At 51.4% G+C, this 20,792-nt stretch overlaps 1 protein-coding gene across 1 annotated transcript in view; it reads right to left on the minus strand.

Annotated features, from left to right (window-relative positions):
* Nucleotides 1-20,792, minus strand: part of BIVM (basic, immunoglobulin-like variable motif containing) — a 183,578-nt gene that overhangs the window by 123,732 nt on the left and 39,054 nt on the right. The window lies entirely within an intron of this gene.

The raw sequence follows: 20,792 nt of genomic DNA on the forward strand, positions 1-20,792 counted from the left end.
GACATCTATGTGCAGGGACCATTTGGGTGGTATGTTTTGGGAAAGTGGTTAGTTACGGCTATATGTTTTTGGACTTGACTTGCTATCTCAGCCTTGGCTTCCTGTATTTACAGTGCACGTGTGTTGATTTGGTATATGTGACGGCTATAGTCATTGATGCCCCTGACTTGTCTCACTATCAGGACATTATTGTGAGGCACTCTGGCCCCTGCCTCATCTGTTTCCTCCCTTGACCCATCTCTCCAGCCACTGCCTACTCCTCTGTTGTTTTTGCTACATATTGCTCCCCCTCTGCCACTCACACATACATTTGCAGGACACTGGGTTAACTGTAGCACATGTGATGGCAGTATTTGTTGTAATCATGACAATAAAGATGCAGGCAGTAACTTTGCTCAAAGGTGTTTAATTGGGAAGTACAAGTGCAAAGGGTGATGAGTGGGGTCATGGCAGGTGGGATCATCGTAGTACTAGGCCCAGCTGTGGGTAGTCGAGGTCCAGTATGGTGGCCATGGGAGCACAGAGAGATGACAGTGGAGAGTCAACAGGGTTCCTCATTGACACACAAGGGAGAATGTTCAGGAGAGGGTCACGTCCTGGTGGTGGTCTTGGTCTTGGCATCAGTAACAGCAGGATGTCTGGTTGGATGTTCTTGCTTGCGTAGGGGCTCATCAGCAACGGGGCAGGGGTGCTGGTGTCCTGCGGGTACTCTAGTAGGGCCTCCATTCCACTAGCTGCTGCTGATGTGGAGGGCTCAGATGGGTTGTGGCTAATGGAAGGGGCTTGCTGGTGGGAGATGGACTCATGCAGGATGGTGGTGAGTACCCTCAGCACCCTTGCCATGGTGGCATTGTGGGTCTGGCACTGCTGCATGGCCTCCTGAGAGTATTCACTCTGCAGCCTCTTGGCCTCTTTCACAGTGGCAATGATCTGGACCATGGTGTCCTGGGTTTAGTGGCATGCACCCAGGATTTGCTTGAGGGCCTCCAGGGCAGTCAGTAGTTGTGGCTGCCCCGTCCCTTGGTCCACCGATCCCCCTCCCACTGCCCCTAGCCCCCTGTGCCTGTGCCCCTGGCTATGTGTGCCCACTCCCAGTAGCACCAGGCTCTTCATTGTGTAGGGTGTGTGCCCTTGCCTCTGGCCCCTGTACTGTGTGGCACACTTCTGATTGTGAGGTCCCTGGGGCACAGGTTTGGGGCAAAGGGGCTGGTTGAGGTCTTGTAGTCACATGGGAGGTGGAGTCCAGTACATCCAGGGTGGGGCTGCTGGGAGTGTAGTGACCAGTCACCCCAGATGGCCCAGGCAACTCGTCCCCATCTAGACATCCACTGGGGCCTTCATCCCAGGGAGGGCTGTCTGTCCCTGGCATCCTCTGCTGGGTGGCAGGGTTACCTGTGGATGGAAAGAGGGAGAGTTTGTATGTGGATGTGTAGTAGCCATTTCATGGTGTGGTGCATGCATTGGCTGGATTTGCTTCACAATGATGGCAATGACAGTTGCAGCACTGCAGATATGGGTATAGTACCATGGTTTCTATGTGCCATGGTGGATTGTGGTTTGCATTGCTGTCATTGCTATGTGTTGGGAAGCTGCTGTAGCAACTAGTAGGTGTGGGCTGTGACATGGTTGTCCAGATAGGTGTTCCACTGTGAAGTGGTACAGTGAAATTTGGCTGTGTGGGGTGTGATGCATTGCAGGAGTTGTGGTTCTTCACATTATGATTATTATCCGTGCATTGGGGGGGGGGGGTGTGGGGATGGTGTGAGAGGGGTGGTGTGGCATGCAAGGGAGGGGTGTGGAGTGATTGTGGGGTGCGGTAGTGTTGGATGGGGGAGATAGGTGAGTGGTGGATAGGCATGCTGGGTAGGAGTGTTTGGTGCCTGGGGGAGTGGTGTTGACTTACCAGTGTCAAGACCTCCGTTGATACCAGTGAGGCTCTCCGGATGCATGATTTCCAAGACCTTCTCCTCCCAGGATGTTTAGTCAAGGGGAGGAGGTGGGCGCCCACTGCCAGTCTTGTTGAGGGCGATCTGGTGTCTGGACGCCAAGGAACGGACCTTCCGCCTGAGGTCGTTCCATCTCTTCCTGATATCCTCTCTTGTGCATGGGTAGGTGCCGACTGAATTGACCCTGCCGACAATTCTCTGCAATAACTCTGTTTTCCTGGCCACTGATGTTTGCTAGATCTGGAGTCCCATCAGTTGCGGCTCTACTCCGACGATCTCGTCCACCATGAACCGCAACTCATTGTCTGTGAAGAGTGGGTGTCATGTGCTTGATGAGGGGTCCCTCAGGGTGGCATAATTTGTGCTGCAGCTCTTAGGGACCCTCTTTAGCACCTCAGGCCCTAGCTAACAGGGGTACCATTTACTAGGTACTTCTAGAGGATGCTAAAGGATTTGCCAATTGGGGAAACAATTGTACAGTTTAGGGAGAAAGAACACTGGCACTGGGGACCTGGTTGGCAGGGACCCAGTGCACTTCAGTTAAGGTTGCATCAAATATCAGGTAAAAAGTACTGTCAATATCAGGAGGGACAACATATTTTTCTCATAAAAACAAATGTTTCAAATCACAAATACAATAAACATCAACAATAACAAATTAATATACAAAATGAACCAAATGACACATACATATGAAAAATCTTGCTAGCATGATATCTGTGGAGTGTGTGTCAATGTTAAAGGGATTTATAGGCCTACAGGGAATTGCTGATGTAAAATAATTGAATATTTTGATTCCTGTGAGAGGCCTTACATTAAAGGACCAGCATTGTTGGCACTCCTAGTTTTTAAGCCAATTAAGCAAGGGCTTAGTAAGGGAATTTGTGCTCATGCTCCTTTGGGTATTCACAAATTCAGAACTGATATACTGACTTTTACATATACATATCTCATTTGGTTCATTTTGTATATTAATTTGTTATTGGCTCAAAATGTTGATGTTTATTGTGTGTGGGATTTGTAACATATGTCTATGTATTCATGACAAAAAAAATTGTCAATATGATATTGACAGTTGCATGTAAATGGTAGAATGATGTGCTTTTGACCTGGAAGAATTAAAAAGGTGATCACAATAACTAAGTTGTGTGATCAGCATAGAAATGACTGCATTGGTCAAACTGTCAGCACTGGCGTTTATTTGTTCTTTTGACTTTTAGAAAGTGGCTGTACCTCTACTCTTACAGCTCTGTGCGTCTGTAGCCTGTATGCCTGTAGCCTGTCTCCAATACACGTCTGGGATGGGTGAGAGCTACACTTTGTGCATTCCCTCTGGACAGCCACAAACACAGGAAGGTTAGGTGTGTCTGGGGGATCGTCTGCATTCATCACCATTCTGATGGCTCTTTCTGGGCAGGAAATGAGGGAAGGCCTACACATCTCAATAAGTAGTGGCTTGATCTCACACAAAGGGTTGATTACCCCACACACATAGGCCCTCATTCTGACCCTGGCGGTCGGTGATAAAGCGGCGGCCAACCCGCCAACAGGCCGGCGGTCCAAAATATGCAATTCTGACCCTGGCGGGAACCGCCAACACAGCCCGCCGCATTAACACTCCGCCCGCCACGGCGGAACAAACAAACAGCGCGGCGGTCCCCGCCAACAGCCAGGCGGCAGACAATGTACCGCCCACCCTATCACGACCCACCAATCCGCCACCTTTTCCGGGGCGGGAGCACCGCCGATAAAAACACGGCGGAAACAGACTACGAACGGGAAAACGCTCACCTCCACATACACCACGCGAGATTCCGGCAGTATGGAACCCGAGTTGCAGGTCATCCCCGCACTCCTATACCTGCTCCTGTACCAGGAGCACGCCCGGCGGCGCGGAAGACATCAGTGAGTACTGCACCTACGACACAGGGGAGGGAAAAGATTACCGGCACACACCCACCCACCCACACCCACTACAACACACACATCAATGCATTCCCACAGATCACTGTCACAACCCACAAACCCCCCCCTTCCGAAATAATGCAAAGACCAAAAGAAGAGATCTCAAACGGGCAGATATATTGAAAAATGGACAGCAGTAATCCAAATAAATAAATAAACTATGTACAAAATATATACAGCTACTAAATGTAGTCCAACCACTGTCCGTGGACCACAGGGGTCCTGAGCAAAGGGGCAAGGCCCAGTCCCACGACAAGAACTCCACGGAGAGAACACTGCAGGGGCATCAGAAAGAAAAAAGGACAGGCACCTCAGGGGGAAGGGAAGGGGGGCACCTCAGCCACTTGAGTACACGACGCCAGATCCACGAGGGGACTCCATGACCACTGGGCCATCCTGGGGAGAGCAAAGCCACAGTCCAAACAGTCCATACAGTGGGTGGCCTGCCCACTGGGCCATCCTGGGGAGAGCAAAGCCACAGTCCAAACAATCCATAACAGACTCCACTGCCACTGGAGGAGGCATGTTGGCCAGAGGACATCCTGCAGCCCTGCCCGAGACAGATCCTGCCCTGCCACGTCTGCCAAAGGGCCAGCGGTTCTTGCCTTGAAGGGCCCAGTTCAGCGGTTCTTGCCTTGAAGGGTCCAGTTCAGCGGTTCTTGAGACGGCGGTCCCCAGCGGAGCGGTGCTGGAGACGGCGGGGCCCACTTCAGCGGTTCTTGCCTTGAAGGGCCCAGTTCAGCGGTTCTTGAGACGGCGGTCCCCAGCGGAGCGGTGCTGGAGACGGCGGGGCCCAGTTCAGCGGTTCTTGCCTTGAAGGGCCCAGTTCAGCGGTTCTGGAGACGGCGGTCCCCAGCGGAGCGGTGCTGGAGACGGCGGGGCCCAGTTCAGCGGTTCTTGCCTTGAAGGGCCCAGTTCAGCGGTTCTTGAGACGGCGGTCCCCAGCGGAGCGGTGCTGGAGACGGCGGGGCCCAGTTCAGCGGTTCTTGCCTTGAAGGGCCCAGTTCAGCGGTTCTTGAGACGGCGGTCCCCAGCGGAGCGGTGCTGGAGACGGCGGCCATTCTATGGCCAACTGCTCATTGCCTGGTGGTGCCCTCCTGGGCAGCGGGGATGGTGCTCCTTCAATGCCCACCTGGGCTGTGGGTGGTGGGGCCCTCCTGGACAGCTGGGCTGGGTCCTCCCTGGGCAGCGGCTATGGGGGTGGTGGGCTCTCCCGGGGCAGCTGTGCCGGTTCCTCCCGGGGCAGCGGCTATGGGGGTTGCGGGCTCCTCCTGGGCAGCTGTGACGGGTCCTCCATGGGCAGCAGGCCTGCTGCCTGACTTCTCCGCCTTGCTGCCCTTGCCCTCCTTAGTCGGGAGTCTGTGGCCCTTTCCTCCCTTTGGAGCTGTGGCTGTTGACGGTGGCTGGCTAGTGTCCTGGGGGGATATCGAATCCGGGCTCCGGCGGCGGCCCTTCCGCCTTCTGCTCCTCTTCCCAGGGGGTGGGCTGGCTGTCCCCTTGCTGCTGGGCGAAGATCCAGACCTGCGGGCTGGTGGGCTCCAATACCCCTGCACCCTTGTCAAGGGGGCTGCAGGGCTGGTGGTGGCTGAGGTGCTCTTTTTACCCCGACGAGAAGGAGGGGGGGGCTCAGGGTCAGGAAAGAAGGTAGCAGTAGAGAGATAGATTTTCTTGGGACAATGGAGAGTGGTAGGTACAGTGGGTATGGGAGTGGAGGGAGAGGATGTGGTTGTAGGCGAGACAAGTTTGCTGTCTTTGGGTGCAGGAGGCTGTCGTGAGGTGGATGGCTGTTGGGTGGGTGGGTGGCTGCGTTTGTGTGGTGTGGAAGAGGGGGTGACAGACACAGTGGGAGAGGACACAGGGGACGTGTAAATGGCAGTGGGGGTGGTGACTGCACGTGTGCGGACTGTACTGGAGGGTGTGCTGGTGATGGAAACACTGGCTGATGGTGAGGTGAATGAAGGTGTGAGTGTAGACGTCACAGGGAGGGAGGAGGGAGACGAGGAGGTGGGGGTCACAGAGGTGGTAGTGACTGTTGGCATGTCTGCATCGGAATGTTGCTTGTGTGAATGTCTGCGTGATCTGTGGTGCTTATGTTTGGATGAGCTGCTCTTGGGTGTTGAGGTGTGTGCAGGCTGGTCTGATGGTGTGGGTGGGACAGGCAGAGGAACAGGAGACTGGGAGGAGGGAGTTAGTAGAGGGAGGCAGGAGACAGGGACAATGGCTGCCGTCAGTGCTGAGGCCAGAGCCTGGAACGATCGCTGATGGGCAGCCTGACCCGAATGAATGCCCTCCAGGTACGCATTGCTGCGATGAACCTTCCTCTCCACCCCCTGGATGGCATTCAAAAGGGTAGTCTGCCCAACAATGAGCGTTCGGAGGAGGTCAATGACCTCCTCACTGAGGGCAGCGGGGGAAACAGGGGCAGGGCCTGAGGTGCCTGGGGCGAAGGAGATGCCCGGCTTCCTGGCAGAGCGGGCACGGGGCGAACGCTGAGGGGCTGCTGGGAGGGCGGAGATGGTGCGCTGGGTGGCGGCTGTACCTGTAATGGCGGGGGGCACGGATGGTGCCACCCCCGCAAGGGAGCTCCCTTCCGAGGACGTGTCCGTGTCGCTGCAGGGTCCAGTCGTCCCCGTTGTGGAGCTCCTCTCCCTCGCCCTCCGTCTCACTGGTCCAGTCAGACTCTGTGGCATGGCCCTCCTGGGCCATGTGAGATGCAGCTCCCTCCTGCCCCGATGCCACTTCTCCTCCGCCTGATGATGCTGATGCACACAAGCACAGAAAGACAAACAAAAAGGGGGGGGGAGAGAGAAATAAAGAGATTTTGAGTACATGGATCACCGGTACAGTTAGCGGACATGACAGACACAGATGCCCCCTGCACTAAGTTGCGCACTTGGGGTCCGCTACGCATTCCGTGGAACATGCCCTACACGCCTAGAGTTGACAACTGCACCCATGGATGACACGGCCCAGGGATGGCTGTACTGACACACTACTGAGGGTGGTGGCTGGGGACACAGGGGCTTACGGGGGTGCCCAGCCTACAGATATCGCCCTGGCCTAGGGGGACCCACAGCCCTCCTCCCCCACCCAGACACCTCCACTGCGCGACAACAGAGTAGATAATGCTTGTACTCACCCCCTTGTGTCTGCTGTGCTGCCCTCACGCGCCCATCCAAATCAGGGTAGGCCACCGCCAGGATCCGGAACATCAGGGGGGTCAGTTGACGGCAGGCAACCCGCCTACGTTGGGAGGCCATCCCCAGCAGAGACTCGGCGGTCTTCTTGGTCCCGCGGCGGATGTCCTCCCACCTCTTGCGGCAGTGGGTGCCCAGTCGATGGTGGACCCCCAGGGTCCGGACTTCCTTGGCGATGGCACGCCAAATCCCGATCTTCTCATGGGCGCGGACCTATGTGACACGTACAGGGAGGGAGAAATACCACGTTCAAGTTTGTCTGCATTTTCGTTGCCAGTGGCCCAACACCCCCCATCCCCGCCAGGCCCCCCGCCAGGCCCAACATGCCCCCCATCCCCGCCAGGCCCCCCGCCAGCCCCAACATGCCCCCCATCCCCGCCAGGCCCCCCGCCAGGCCCAACATGCCCCCCATCCCCGCCAGGCCCCCCGCCAGGCCCAACATGCCCCCCATCCCCGCCAGGCCCCCCGCCAGCCCCAACATGCCCCCCATCCGCGCCAGGCCCCCCGCCAGGCCCAACATGCCCCCCATCCCCGCCAGGCCCCCCGCCAGGCCCAACATGCCCCCCATCCCCGCCAGGCCCCCCGCCAGGCCCCCCGCCAGGCCCAACATGCCCCCCATCCCCGCCAGGCCCCCGCCAGGCCCAACATGCCCCCCATCCCCGCCAGGCCCCCCGCCAGCCTCAACATGCCCCCCATCCCCGCCAGGCCCCCCGCCAGGCCAAACATGCCCCCCATCCCCGCCAGGCCCCCCGCCAGGCCCAACATGCCCCCCATCCCCGCCAGGCCCCCCGCCAGGCCCCCCGCCAGGCCCAACATGCCCCCCATCCCCGTCAGGCCCCCCGCCAGGCCCAACATGCCCCCCATCCCCGCCAGGCCCCCCGCCAGGCCCCCAAGCCAGCCAGTGGCCCCAAATCCATATTGAATTAAACTCACTTGTTGGTCTGGAGGACCGTAGAGTAGCGCATACTGGGGGAGGACCCCATCCACAAGTTTCTCCAACTCCTCTCCAGTGAAGGCAGGGGCCCTTTCCCCAGTCGCAGCAGCCATTGTCCCTTCCAGACCGAGGTCACAGCAACACTTGCAGTATAGGTCCTCTCCTGTGAAAGTTCAAGTCGCAAGTGGATAAGTAGATAGGAAATGGCGGTCACGTCCGCGGCGGTGCGTACCGCGGCGGTGCGTACCGCCACCGCCCTTCGCCATTGGCTCCTGAAACCCATAGGCTTCAATGTTAACCAATGGGGCTTTGCGCCGCGGTCTTCGACCGCCGACCGCCGCGGTGTGCCACGCCAGCGCATTGACCTCACATCCCATTGTCACACTTCACAGGTCAGGCAGCCGCCATTTCGAGGGTCCACATGGCTCAATTTCAACTGCGTCACACAGGCCTAGGCCTTGCATAGCCACTCAGACACGCCATTCACTGCATAGAGAATCGTTTACTGTGCAAGCTGTGAGTACGTACCTGTGGGTTGCTTGACTCTGTGCTCCATGTTGTCCTTCCTAGGCACCGTCCGCTGGGTTTGGCGAGGAGACGGATGAATCCTCGCGTGTACCGACCGCTGGTGGACCTGTCGACAATGGAAGAACGCCACATTATCCTGACCTACCGGCTTGACCGTGCCACTATACATGAACTGTGTGCCCAGCTGGAGCCCGACCTGATGTCCCCCATCCGCCAACCCACAGGGATTCCCCCTCTGGTGCAGGTCCTGTCAGTACTCCATTTCTTGGCAAGTGGGTCATTTCAGACAACAGTGGGAATTGCTTCTGGGATGTCTCAGCCCATGTTTTCGAAGGTGTTATCCAGAGTGTTGTCTGCCCTGATGAAATACGTGAGGAGCTACATCATTTTCCCTGAGGTGGGCGAATTGGCTACAGTGAAGGGTGATTTCTACGCCCTTGGACATATTCCCAACGTCATTGGTGCCATTGATGGGACCCATGTGGCTTTGGTTCCCCCAAGAGACAGGGAGCAGGTGTACAGGAACAGAAAAAGTTACCATTCCATGAACATCCAGGGGGTGTGTTTGGCTGACCAGTACATCTCGCATGTAAATGCCAAATTCCCAGGGTCAGTGCATGACGCCTACATCCTGAGGAATAGCAGCATCCCTTACGTGATGGAACAGCTAGAGAGACACCGTGTATGGCTATTGGGGGACTCTGGGTACCCCAACCTGTCGTGGCTACTGACCCCAGTAAGGAATCCCCAGACCAGGGCAGAGGAACGGTACAATGAGGCCCATGGGCGTACTAGGAGGGTGATCGAACGCACCTTTGGCCTCCTAAAGGCCAGGTTTCGGTGCCTGCATATGACAGGTGGATCCCTAATGTACTCACCTAAGAAGGTGTGTCACATCATCGTGGCCTGCTGCATGCTTCACAACCTGGCTTTGCGCCGCCAGGTGCCTTTCCTGCAGGAGGATGGTCGAGACGGTGGTGTTGTGGCAGCTGTGGAACCTGTGGAGAGTGACGAGGAGGAAGACGACGGGGCTGAAACAGACAACAGGGACCGAATCATTGAACAGTACTTCCAATAGGACACAGGTAACAATTCAAACTTAATTTAGTAAATGTGAACTACTCTCCTGCATCTCTGCTGCCTGTCTATTTGCCCCAGTGTATGATGACTGAGTTGTGGCTTTTCCCTCCCTATTTCAGATCTGGGGTCCCCACTACGAGTCCTGTGCTTCGTTTCCCCATGGACTACAGCTTTGTGGCAGCTGTTTGTTGACTTCACTATGTACAAGGACATATTTGCACTGTCATGTCAATTACAATATTTTTAAATCACAGCCAGACTCCAGATAGTTTTGTGCAAAATAGGTGTTTATTTCAGTGCTCAAAATGGGATGGGTGGTTTCAAGTGGGTGGGGGCTATGGTTTAGGAATGTCCATGGCAGAGTCCAGAGTAACAGTCACACAGGTGCATTGTCCAGAGGCCTGTGGAGAGATGGAGCATGGGCAGTTCAAGGATGGACAGGGTGACAATGTGGGACAGTGGGATGACATCAGGTGGTATCCTTTGCTGGCGGGGGTCTTGACATCCTACTCTGTCTTCTTGCGAGATCTCAGGGCCCTCTTGCGGGGTGGTTCTTCTCCTGCAGGAGGTGGGGGTCTGGTGGGCTGCTGTTGTGCGGGGGCCTCCTGTCCACTAGCGCCGGCGGAGGTGGTTGGCTGTTCTTGGTCCAGGCTAGTGGCAGGGGCCCTTTGTTGTTGTTGAGTGTCCGTCCTGGTGTTGATGAGGTCCTGCAGCAGCCCTACCATGGTAACCAGGGTGGAGGTGAGGGCTCTGATGTCCTCCCTGTACCCCCGATAGTGTTCCTCCTGCAGTACCTGGATCTCCTGGAACCGGGCCAGTACCGTCGCCATCGTCTCCTGGGAGCGGTTGTATGCTCCCATGATGGTGGTGAGGGCCTCGTGGAGAGTGGGTTCCCTGGGCCCTTCCCCCCCCGTCGCACAGCTGCCCTCCGAGTTGCCCTGTTTCCCTGGGCCTCTGCCCCCTGGCCGGTGTGCCCACTACCACTGCCCCCAGGTCCCTGTTGTTGTTGGGGTGATGGGTTATCCTGGGTGCCCTGTAGTGGTAGACACACCGCAGATTGACGCGCCCTGGAGACAGAGGCATGGGCCCGCTGGGTGGGAGCTGTGCTGGTGTTCCCAGAGGGGTTTGGGTCTGTAGTGGCCTGTGCCTGTGTGAGGGGAACCGACTGTCCAGAGGTCCCCGATGGTCCGGGCTGGTCATCAGTGTCCAGGTCGACAGAGCTGCTGTCATCGCTGACGGCCTCTTGGGTGGGGGGTGTGGAGAATTCTGGGCCCTCCGTGGCGGTGTGTTGACGGTCGGGTCCTGCAGGGGTATAGAGGTATGGTTATAGTTTCAATGTGTGGCATATGGGTGTATCTGTGGGTTCCCGTGTCCCCAAGTGCTGGCATTCGTGTGTGGGGGCTTTGGTGAGGGTGGCTTGTGGGGGGGATGTGTATATGCATTGGGCATGCTTTGGTGATGGGTGTCCATGCTTAGTGGACGCATGCAGGCCTAGGTTTTGGGATGTGTGGGTTGTGATGGTGAGACATTGGCAGGGAATAGGTGTGCTGGGGGTGGGGGTGAGGATGGTGGTGGGGGTGAGGATGGTGGTGGGGGTGAGGGTGGGGGTGAGGATGGGGGTGGGGGTGAGGGTGGGGTTCGAGGATGGGGGTGAGGGTTGGGGTATGATTTGGCATGCAGGTGGGGGGGAAGCAGTAGTGAAGCTTCAACTTACCAGTATCCATTCCTCCGCCGACTCCTGCGAGGCCGTCAGGATGCAGGATGTTCAAGACTTCCTCCTCCCATGTTGTAAATTGTGGGGGTTGAGGTGGGGGTCCTCCGCCAGTCTTCTGCACGGCGATGTTGTGCCTGGATACCATGGAACGCACCTTCCCCCGTAGGTCGTTCCATCGCTTCCTGATGTCTTCCCGATTTCTGGGGTGCTGTCCCACAGCGTTGACCCTGTCGACAATCCTCTGCCATAGCTCCGTCCTCCGGGCAATGCTGGTGTATTGGACCTGTGTGCCGAAGAGCTGGGGCTCTACCCGAACGATTTCCTCCACCATGACCCTGAGTTCTTCGTCTGAGAAGCGGGGGTGTCTTTGGGGTGCCATGGAGTGGTGTGTATGATGTGTGGGGTGGAGTATGTGTAGTTAAGTGTGTTGAGTGTGGTGGTGTGTGTTGTTTTGTGTGTGGATATTGTGTGGGTGATGGTGTAGTGTGCCTCTGTGTGATGGTATTCTGTGATCGCTGATGTGTCTCTCAGTGCTTCTTTCTGAATTTTTGGTCGTAGGGGTTTGTGGGTGATGTGGGTGTGTGTTTTATATTGTATTGTGTGTGTGGGAGTGGTGTGTGTATGTGTATCAGGTGTGTGGAATTCAAATCGGCCAATGTGGCTGAGTTTTGTTCGTTTGTGTGTATTCTGACCGCGGCGGTGTGTACCGCCAATGGAAAACCGCGTTTGAAAGACCGCCGCGTGGATTCGTGGGTCGTAATGGCATGGGCGTATTTCTGTTGGCGTGACGGTGGAGGTTTGGTCACCTCCACTTTTCCGCCGACCGCTGGTCTGGCGGTCTGTTGTGGCTGTCGGATTTTCGGAGGTTTGGCTGCTGCGGGTCAGAATGACCGTGGCGGGTTACCGCGACCGCGGCGGAATTATGGAGGATTTCTGACCGGCGGTAAGCGCCTTTTACCGCCGAGATCAGAATGACCACCATAGTCTGGAGCAAGGGCTGAGGAAGAAAGGATACAAGTGCACTTCAAAGAACCTTCTTTTTAGTCGCTCCCACTTTAAAGGCACATTTGGGTATAAGTACTGGGTCCCTGATCCACCAAATCAGACACTTCTGGATCTACATCTGAACTATGTCAGAAGAACTGCTGTACTGCATCAAGGATTGCTACTCTGCCGGAGTCTGATCTGAAAGGACTGCTTTTCTGCTGTGCTGCCCTGCTGCTCTCTGACCCTGAGGGAGTGTTGGACTCTGTCTTGCAACCCAAAGTGATCTCCAAGTGCTTGTTGCATTGCCTCCTGCTGAGACTCAGGGAAATCAAAGTCTCTCCTCCCTGCTCCTGTGCCTGGTTCACTGGAAGTGGGCTCAGATACTTGCACCAGTGAAATCAATACATCTCCTGCTTGCTGGAAGCGGTAATGGATGCATCTGCGGGAGTAAAATTGGTACATTTGGGGCCTAAATAGCATCAATGGAACCTCCGCTTCGACACCAACATACCCTGCCAGCTGGAAGTGGCACCCACTCATAGTCATCAAGTCAGCACTGAAAACACTGCATCGCCACCATCACTGAAGGACGATTTAACGCATCCCTTCAACAGTGTGGAGGAACCTGGTGGATATGCTTCGGAAATCAACACATCATAGCTTTGCCTCTCATCTCTGGAAACCAACACATCGCCATCAACGCATGTGAAAATAAATCAATGCATACTTCAACTACGGGAGTGACATTGACGCATCTCCTGACACATTGACCCTGCATCTCATTTTTGCGACCAGGATCAAGGTACTCTGCTGCCCAGGCCTGCATGGCTCCATTGTGGTTGGTTTGAACAGTTGACTTTGCCCCGATCCAGCGCAACCTCAAGTAACCCCTAAAACGCTACTTATTTTGTAAGTGCTATTTTTACACTTATTCTTCTAAACTTCATATCGCGACTTGTACTTATTGGATTTTTGTAATTGTGGTCTTGTTTTGTTCAGAATATGAAAAGCTATTTTTCTAAACCTCTGTTGAACCTTTTTGTGGTGTTTTCATTGTGTTACTGTGTGTGTTGCACAAACACTTTACAAATTGCCTCTTTAGATAAGCTGCCTGCTCTGTGCCAAGCTACCAGAGGGTGAGCACAGGTTATCTTTTAGTGTGTATGTGACTTACCCAGACTAGAACTGTGGTTACTGCTTGAGCAGGGTGCATACTCTGAGCACCGAAAACCCAATTTCTAACATCGCCAAAGTTATCAGCAACACAAAAAGTGCATTTCCTATAGAAACACAATCCTTACTATAGCTTCTATATACACACACTATACACACATCAACCATCACTGAGTAACTATAGTTAGGACAGCATTTCCATAGGAAACTGATATTTTATTTTGCTACTAGTGCTGTTTGATGCATCTTCACAAAACTTTCCAAAAACATTCTCATATACCTCAGCTTCTTCCTGGAAAGCTTTTGGGGTGATACGTCAAGTGGGAGGGGGTTGAAAATGTGAGGGAGAGTCCCAAAGCTTGTTTTTCCATTTCAATTTTCCATAGGAAGTTTAGACTTCGCTACAGCCAAAACAGCTGAATGTAATTACACCACGTTTGCCAGCAACCTAGTACCTTGATCCAGAAAGTGTGCTTTGTCGTGATTTGCTGGACATCCATTCAGTGTTTTTGAGAAATTAAGCCTAAAAATTTGTTTCATACTCCAGAGGATCAAAGGGCTCAACCACACACTGTGATTTGCTGGCCATAAACAGAAGGAAAAGTTGCACCTGTTGTTTTAGGTCTTGGTCCCCGAGTCCTAAGAAGCAATGCAAAATACGTTATACGGGGTAGGGTAGGGGTACCCCAGGTCCCTGGGCCTTGTTGGGGTATGACTACTGGGGTCAAGTCTATTATTATGCTTTCTTTAAAAAAATCTGAGAAGTTAGTTTCATGGATCTGCGGAGACTGAGATAGTCCTGTTTGGTAAGGCAAATGAGATTTAGTAAGGTGCCTGGTGGCCACACAAGCTTGGATATGCCCTCACTCCCAGAAAGGTTGGAAAGAAATCCAGGCAGCCTCACTGATTACATGTTTAGCATGAAAGGTCAGATTTCTGTGGTATGTGTCTACTGCTATGAGAACTTACGCATGCTCAGGAAGATATTTGGCAGAATCCCACTACAGTGTAGGAATATTGTCACACGGGTCCTTTTCACCATCTGCTTAAATTACAGCAATGCTCCTATATGTAGGCATTAATGATTCTCTGCTTTGATATCTTCATCCAGGAATAGCCTCTGGTCTCCCTTTAGAAATCTTGCTTTTCCTGCATATCCGAAAACAGATCTTTAAGCCACTTTGTCACATCCATGGAGTGCTGTACACTAACAGTGGCAACTATCTTCCACATCGTGTCACGTTCTACCAGTTTGCAGGGCCCTTAGATCTGGCTGAATGCAACAAGTTAGGAGTGGTAGTCGCTCCTTCTCACATTTGCCTGCTGCACTTGAACAAACCTCTCTTCACCATTCATTCCTGCCAGAAATGTGATACTTTCAATATATTTCTAAATACACAGCTCTTTTAAACAGTAGTTCCACTATATATCATATAATACAAAAACAATCAATCAAATACATTAAAGTCTCATAGATAACAATAAATATAATACAATATAAATAAATTGAAAAGGTCCCTACGATTCGTTAGGCAATTTACAAAATTATGACTCCCAGTAAATATTAGTATAGCTTTAGCACGGGGTAAACAAAATACACAACACTATGCCAGTGCAAACTGTAACCCAGAAAAAACGAACACACATTTCCTCTGACTTTGGCTCTCCTAGCAATGATTGCCTAAATCGGTTGTGCAGGCTTTGTAAGCCATTATGAGCTATCAGAATCAACTCATAATCCACAACACTGCCTATAGCACCTTACACCCATGATCAAGCCTAATAAAGGTATTATATCAATAAATACAATGCAGCCTGATAATTAAAAACAATAAAAACAAAAAAAAAATCAATAAGCTCTAGTGAAACTATTTATTCTTAAGAGGTCTTGATACTCAGAAAGTCCTTTTGTTAGTAACAACATAACCAGCCATTAGATTTACTGGTTATCAGCTCCCTTTTGGCCTTGGCTACTCCATCGATTCTCACCTAAATATGTGGCACGCTTATGCTATACAGAGATAAGGAATCGGCTTACTGAATATAAAATTGGTTCTGCAGTGTTTGTCCTAAATAAAAGCAGCTCAACCTGAAAGTTTGCAATTCCTAGAGATAAGCAGAGAGGTCGGAGCTATCGATGTCTTGCTTCGCCGTAGCCTGGACAATAATAATATGATTAATCGACTCAGAAGCCAACCCACATACAGGACATAAAGCAGATACACACCCCTCGGATGAAACACTATGAAAAATGTTCAAAGGAAAACACACATACCTAAATCACAGGTAAAGGCTCTTAGCCAGAGGGGAAGATACAATGTCTAGGAGGGGCTCAAACAATGGAACAGCTTTAATATCTAGGAATCTTTCTGTTAAGTGGCCCAAATTGGCCCTATAATGTTTGTGCTTCATAATGTAACAACAATACGCCGACTTGACAACTCTTTATCTGCCTTATGAGTCTGTAAGGGATTATCTCTGAGTGCCAATAACTTCAGCCTCCTTTTCCAGTTATAAACAAACCTCAACGAAGGTGTTTTGAGCGTGTGATCATGCCTTATAAAATCCATAAAGTATCTCTGTATATGTACAATTCGGGGGTTGACCAAATGCGCACCCAGTGGAGGAGAGTTTTCAACTAGACAATGTCAAACACCCCATTGATGCCTAGCTCGTCGCGCAGGGGCATGAGTGGTGTACTAACAGGAACGGCCACTAAGGCCCTAATAAAACTGTTCTCAGCAACTGCTAGCCTGAATATGTTTGTGTACCCCCAAATTTCAGCTCTATTGATGGCCGCATTCAATACCTTAACACGGTAGGCCACAATAGCAGATGATGTTGATCGAGTGACAATTGCTTAAAAGTAGCGTAAGATGGCATTAGACCTATGTGCCAATGTGAGCAAACTATTTGCAATTTGGTAATCCCACTTAAACTTATCCGTCAGAGTGACTCCCAAATAGCCAAAGCACGACACCCTCTCGAGCTCTGCACTGCCCACCTTGACACAATTAGTTCTAGAAGAGTTTGCTCTTACTGAAAACCATGTATTTTGTTTTTGTGCAGTTTATCTCTAAGCCCCTGTCCACACAAAATGACAGAAACCTAGTCATGACATTTTGGAGACCCATAGGCGACTTGGAAATTAATAAGTCATCCGCAAAAAGAAGAATCTGAATTTTTTCCCCGTTTAGGGTGTGCAAATCGTTGACACACTGCCTCAGAGACTCGGTTACATCATTTATGTAAAGAGAGTGGTGGCCAGCATGCAACCTTGGCGCACTCCACGGCAAATGGGGATTTTAGTTGCTCCTCCCAACGCACTAGGGCATAGTTATCCTGATGTAACCTAACCAGAAGGTTCACAACATTACCAGGGACACCAGTGTTCCTTAACACCCTCCATAGGCTGTCTCTGGGAATCAAGTCAAAAGCTGTTCGAAGTTCGACAAAAGCGACATATAGTTTCTGTTGACACAAGATGATCTGATCCCAATTAAGGAGTGAAAATCTAAACACCTGGTCAATGGTGCTAATTTTCACCGAAACTCTGCATGGAGATGGGAAAGTATATCCACACTAGATGCCCAAGCTGACGATCTGTCCAATACCTGACACAAACATTTTTTGGAGCTTATTCAATAAACTAATGGGCTGATAGTTACCAGGGCATCCTGCATCCCGTTTTTTATAAAGTGGGATGATTTCAGCCCCTTTCTAAGTGTCTGGCAACTCAATCCCTTTTACTATACCATTAGAAAGGGTGTTCACATATCAAGCCCATTTTCAGGGTTCAGATTTATATAGATCCCCCGGTATACCACCCGGAGCCTTTAGGCGTTTTAAGCTATCTATTGTTGCAAGGGTATCTTCCATGCTAAAGAAGAATGGTTCACTGGAGCCACTAAAACACACGAACAATTTGTATCTATCTCATCCTCTACCTGGAACTGGGGTTTCTCCTGAATACTACTCTTGGGACATAAGTTGCCAAAGTGATTCTCACACTTGTCAGGTGGAATATGAGAACCCCTTCGGTTCCCCTGGCCTCTGGTCCTAGTTGCAATGAGCGGCCATAAAGTGCGAGTGTCTTTTGCTTTATGTGACTGTGGCAGGTATGGACAATTGTCCGCGGACCATTTTTTATTTATGGCAATAGGTGCAGTTTTATATCTGAGGCGAGCACATCTAATATCTACCCGCTTACCCTCCCTCACAGCTTTTCTTAACTCAGATTTAGTTTGCACTCCTTAGAGTACCACCTAGGGTCTTTCCTCTCCTTCTGTCGTTTACCCTGATAGTTGCTTTAAAAGATAGCCTTGAGCTTGGCAAAAAAAAGCCATGTGGATGATTTAACAATACACCAGCATCTGGGCAAACTTCCTTGAAACCTGATATGTGTCGGACAAAATGTTTATAGATTTCAGCATGCAAATCCTGTTTTGCCATGAGTCTATCCCACCTGATTCTATGACAACTACAGCCCACAATGGTTCATGTACTACAGCTAATCAGAGGAAGTTGACTTCAGAAACTGTGTGCTGAAAATTAAGTGCACAGAGGGTTATGTTCACTACCAGTAGTGCTTACCACCTCCATGTCAGTAAGGTCTGGCCAGAGTCGCACGTCCATCAGGCCATAATCAATAATACTTTTCTGATACCCTCTTTTAAAGGTAAACTCTCTGTTTAGGTCTGATCGAGTTCTCCCATGGCAAGCGCGCAAGTCATGCGTAACCACCAGAGAAGCTAATTGCAGACCAGTATTGGAATAGTGACACAGGCGTCTCCCTGCCACTCTTGGAAGCCCCAGGTACTCATCCTCCTCTGCGATTACCAAATTAAGAGCAGAAGAAGGTTAAAAAATTGTATTAAAGTCCCCAGCCACTATTACTTTAGCATCCTGTCTGTACGTTCCAACTAAAGCATCTAACATGCTTAAAACTGGTGAATCACAGTTTACTGGCACGGATCGAGCAGACGCATTTCGCATAATCAAGACCAGACCCCTAGGAAATTTGAGCTTGATGCCCATTAAATATTGCAAATCTATCATAAGGGGCTCTAGAACACAAGCAATATTGTTGTTTACCAAAATCATAAGACCTCCATTCGCCTGCCCTAGTCTTGAAAGGGAAATTTCCTCTGTGCTATGCGTGCTGAACCCATTAACTAAAACCTTAGAAACAGTCCAGGTTTCTTGCAACATACAAACATCAAACCTCGCAATGAAGGACAGCCAGTCTTTATCATCTAGCTTGGAAATAATCCCTTCCACATTCCATGTAACTACATGTAGATTTGTTGTGTGCTTAACTTCTGTTATGGCAGAGTCATTTGATCGCTCCGTTGCGGTCCAGGAGGTTGGCTCTGGGTCTAGAACATCAGTAACGGCAGGAACAATTCCAGCTATAGTTGTTACTTCAAAATTCAACCCACCTTAAAGGTCAGGTAACTGGTGATTACTGAATGATATTGGCTGAATGTGTCCCTGGTGGTTGTAGTCAATCCTGTTGGTTTAACGAGGTAAGTCCTGGAAACGATTAGTAGTGGGAACTGTATAATTACAGGAGCCATTTCCCAATTCTTGTGCTCTTTCCTGAACTGCGGGAAGTTCAGCTGGTACAGCTACTCCCTTAACACCTAGAGGCTAAACAAAACCTAAGGGAAGGGTTCTAATGTCCCCCGACCAGAGTGACTAAGCAAATATGACAAAGACTTGACAAAACTAGGCACCTTAAAGTTCACGATAACACAGTCACCCAATAAAGCTTTTAATGAGGGCCCACCCAGGATACCCTATAAGTAGATATGATTTACTTAGTAAAATCGTGATCCCAACCTGAATGCTTCCTCAAACAGTACAACACTTTATTTAAGAGAGAGACGTGTGACTCCTGCTTTCCCTCAGATAGAGGTGTAACATTTTCAAGTACAATAATATAGGGAGTACCCTCAGGTGGAATGTTGGGCCTAATACCACATTTTTGTGACCCTATAATCGTGCTCCTCCGGCCCACCTTCCTAAGTGCAGAGGCAGTTTTTGATTTCCCAAATGCTGTAGTTATGGGGGAATTGAGTAATTGTTGACATGGTCCCTTATTTGGTCTATTAGTAACATCACAGGCCCTGCTCTCCTCTTGCATTAGACAGCATTCAGGGAGCAGATGTTCAACATGGGTCTGACAAACAGCATGAGCCTCAGAAACCTCAGCTTCTGCCCTCTGTGCCAAATCCGTGGGTCTAGTCACTCTTGTGGACGCAGGGAGAAATTTGGTACCAGTGTGCAAACTAACACATCTCATCCCATCAATCCTTTTAAGTTCTTCATCAATCTTTTCTAAACGCCCAATTATTGGTTTCAGCTTTAAACCAAGGGCAGGATTTATCACATCTGACAACATATCAATTGAAAAGCCCTGAGCTGGCTCCAACTCCAACACGTCTCTTTTTAGTAACACCTTCTACCTAATGGACTGAGTAGAGAAGGCCCTCTGTCGTTTTGATGACCTAGGGGGCTTCTAATTTGAAGCGCCTCCTAGCGCGCACCAATAAGGTCTCCACCGCAGGTGTAGTTGGAGGTTGGAGTCCTTCTCCACCCCGATGGAAAGAGCGTTCAGTACAAATGTGTTCAGGATGTTACTGCACACCCTATCTGTCCAGATACTACTGGTTTTGCTTTCCTCCACACTCTTTTGTAGGCATGTTCTCCTGCCGGTTTCATCTGGGTCCACTTTGGAGGGGGAGTTGGAGGGGGCGATCTCACACAAACTTTGTTAGCCACGTCCCTCCTAGGACGTGACCAGCATGTGCGTCTTGTATCTGCTCCTCAGCTAGCCGTATGTACCTCCTTCTGGCTCTCCCCTCCAATGTTATCACAGCCTGGTGGTTCCACTCCTTCGGCGCCCTGTGTGCTGGGCTCTCCTCACCAGGCTCCCCCTGAGTCTCCCCTGCTCTCCAGGGCCAACCAAACTGTCAGACCAACGAATGGACCCTGATTGAGACTCGTCCCCTTAGCCCGTCAGTGCAAGCCATGCACCTTATGCAGCACACGGTACCTCATGGGCGTCTCTTGGAGCTCCTCGCTCTTCCAGGCCAGAGCTGCCATGTGTCTGTGGCCGTTTCCTCAGAGCTGTGTGGCGGGCTACTCATATCTAATCTTTAATCCAACATATGTCTTGTGTTGCGGTCCTCCAGCCTCTCTCTGCCATCCAGTCGCTGCTGCCTCTCTCCCCGGCTTCCAGCTGTGGACGATGTCCCTTTTCT

This window comes from Pleurodeles waltl, chromosome 8 (genome assembly GCF_031143425.1).
Source record: "Pleurodeles waltl isolate 20211129_DDA chromosome 8, aPleWal1.hap1.20221129, whole genome shotgun sequence".
Classification (NCBI taxonomy): Eukaryota; Metazoa; Chordata; class Amphibia; order Caudata; family Salamandridae; genus Pleurodeles; species Pleurodeles waltl.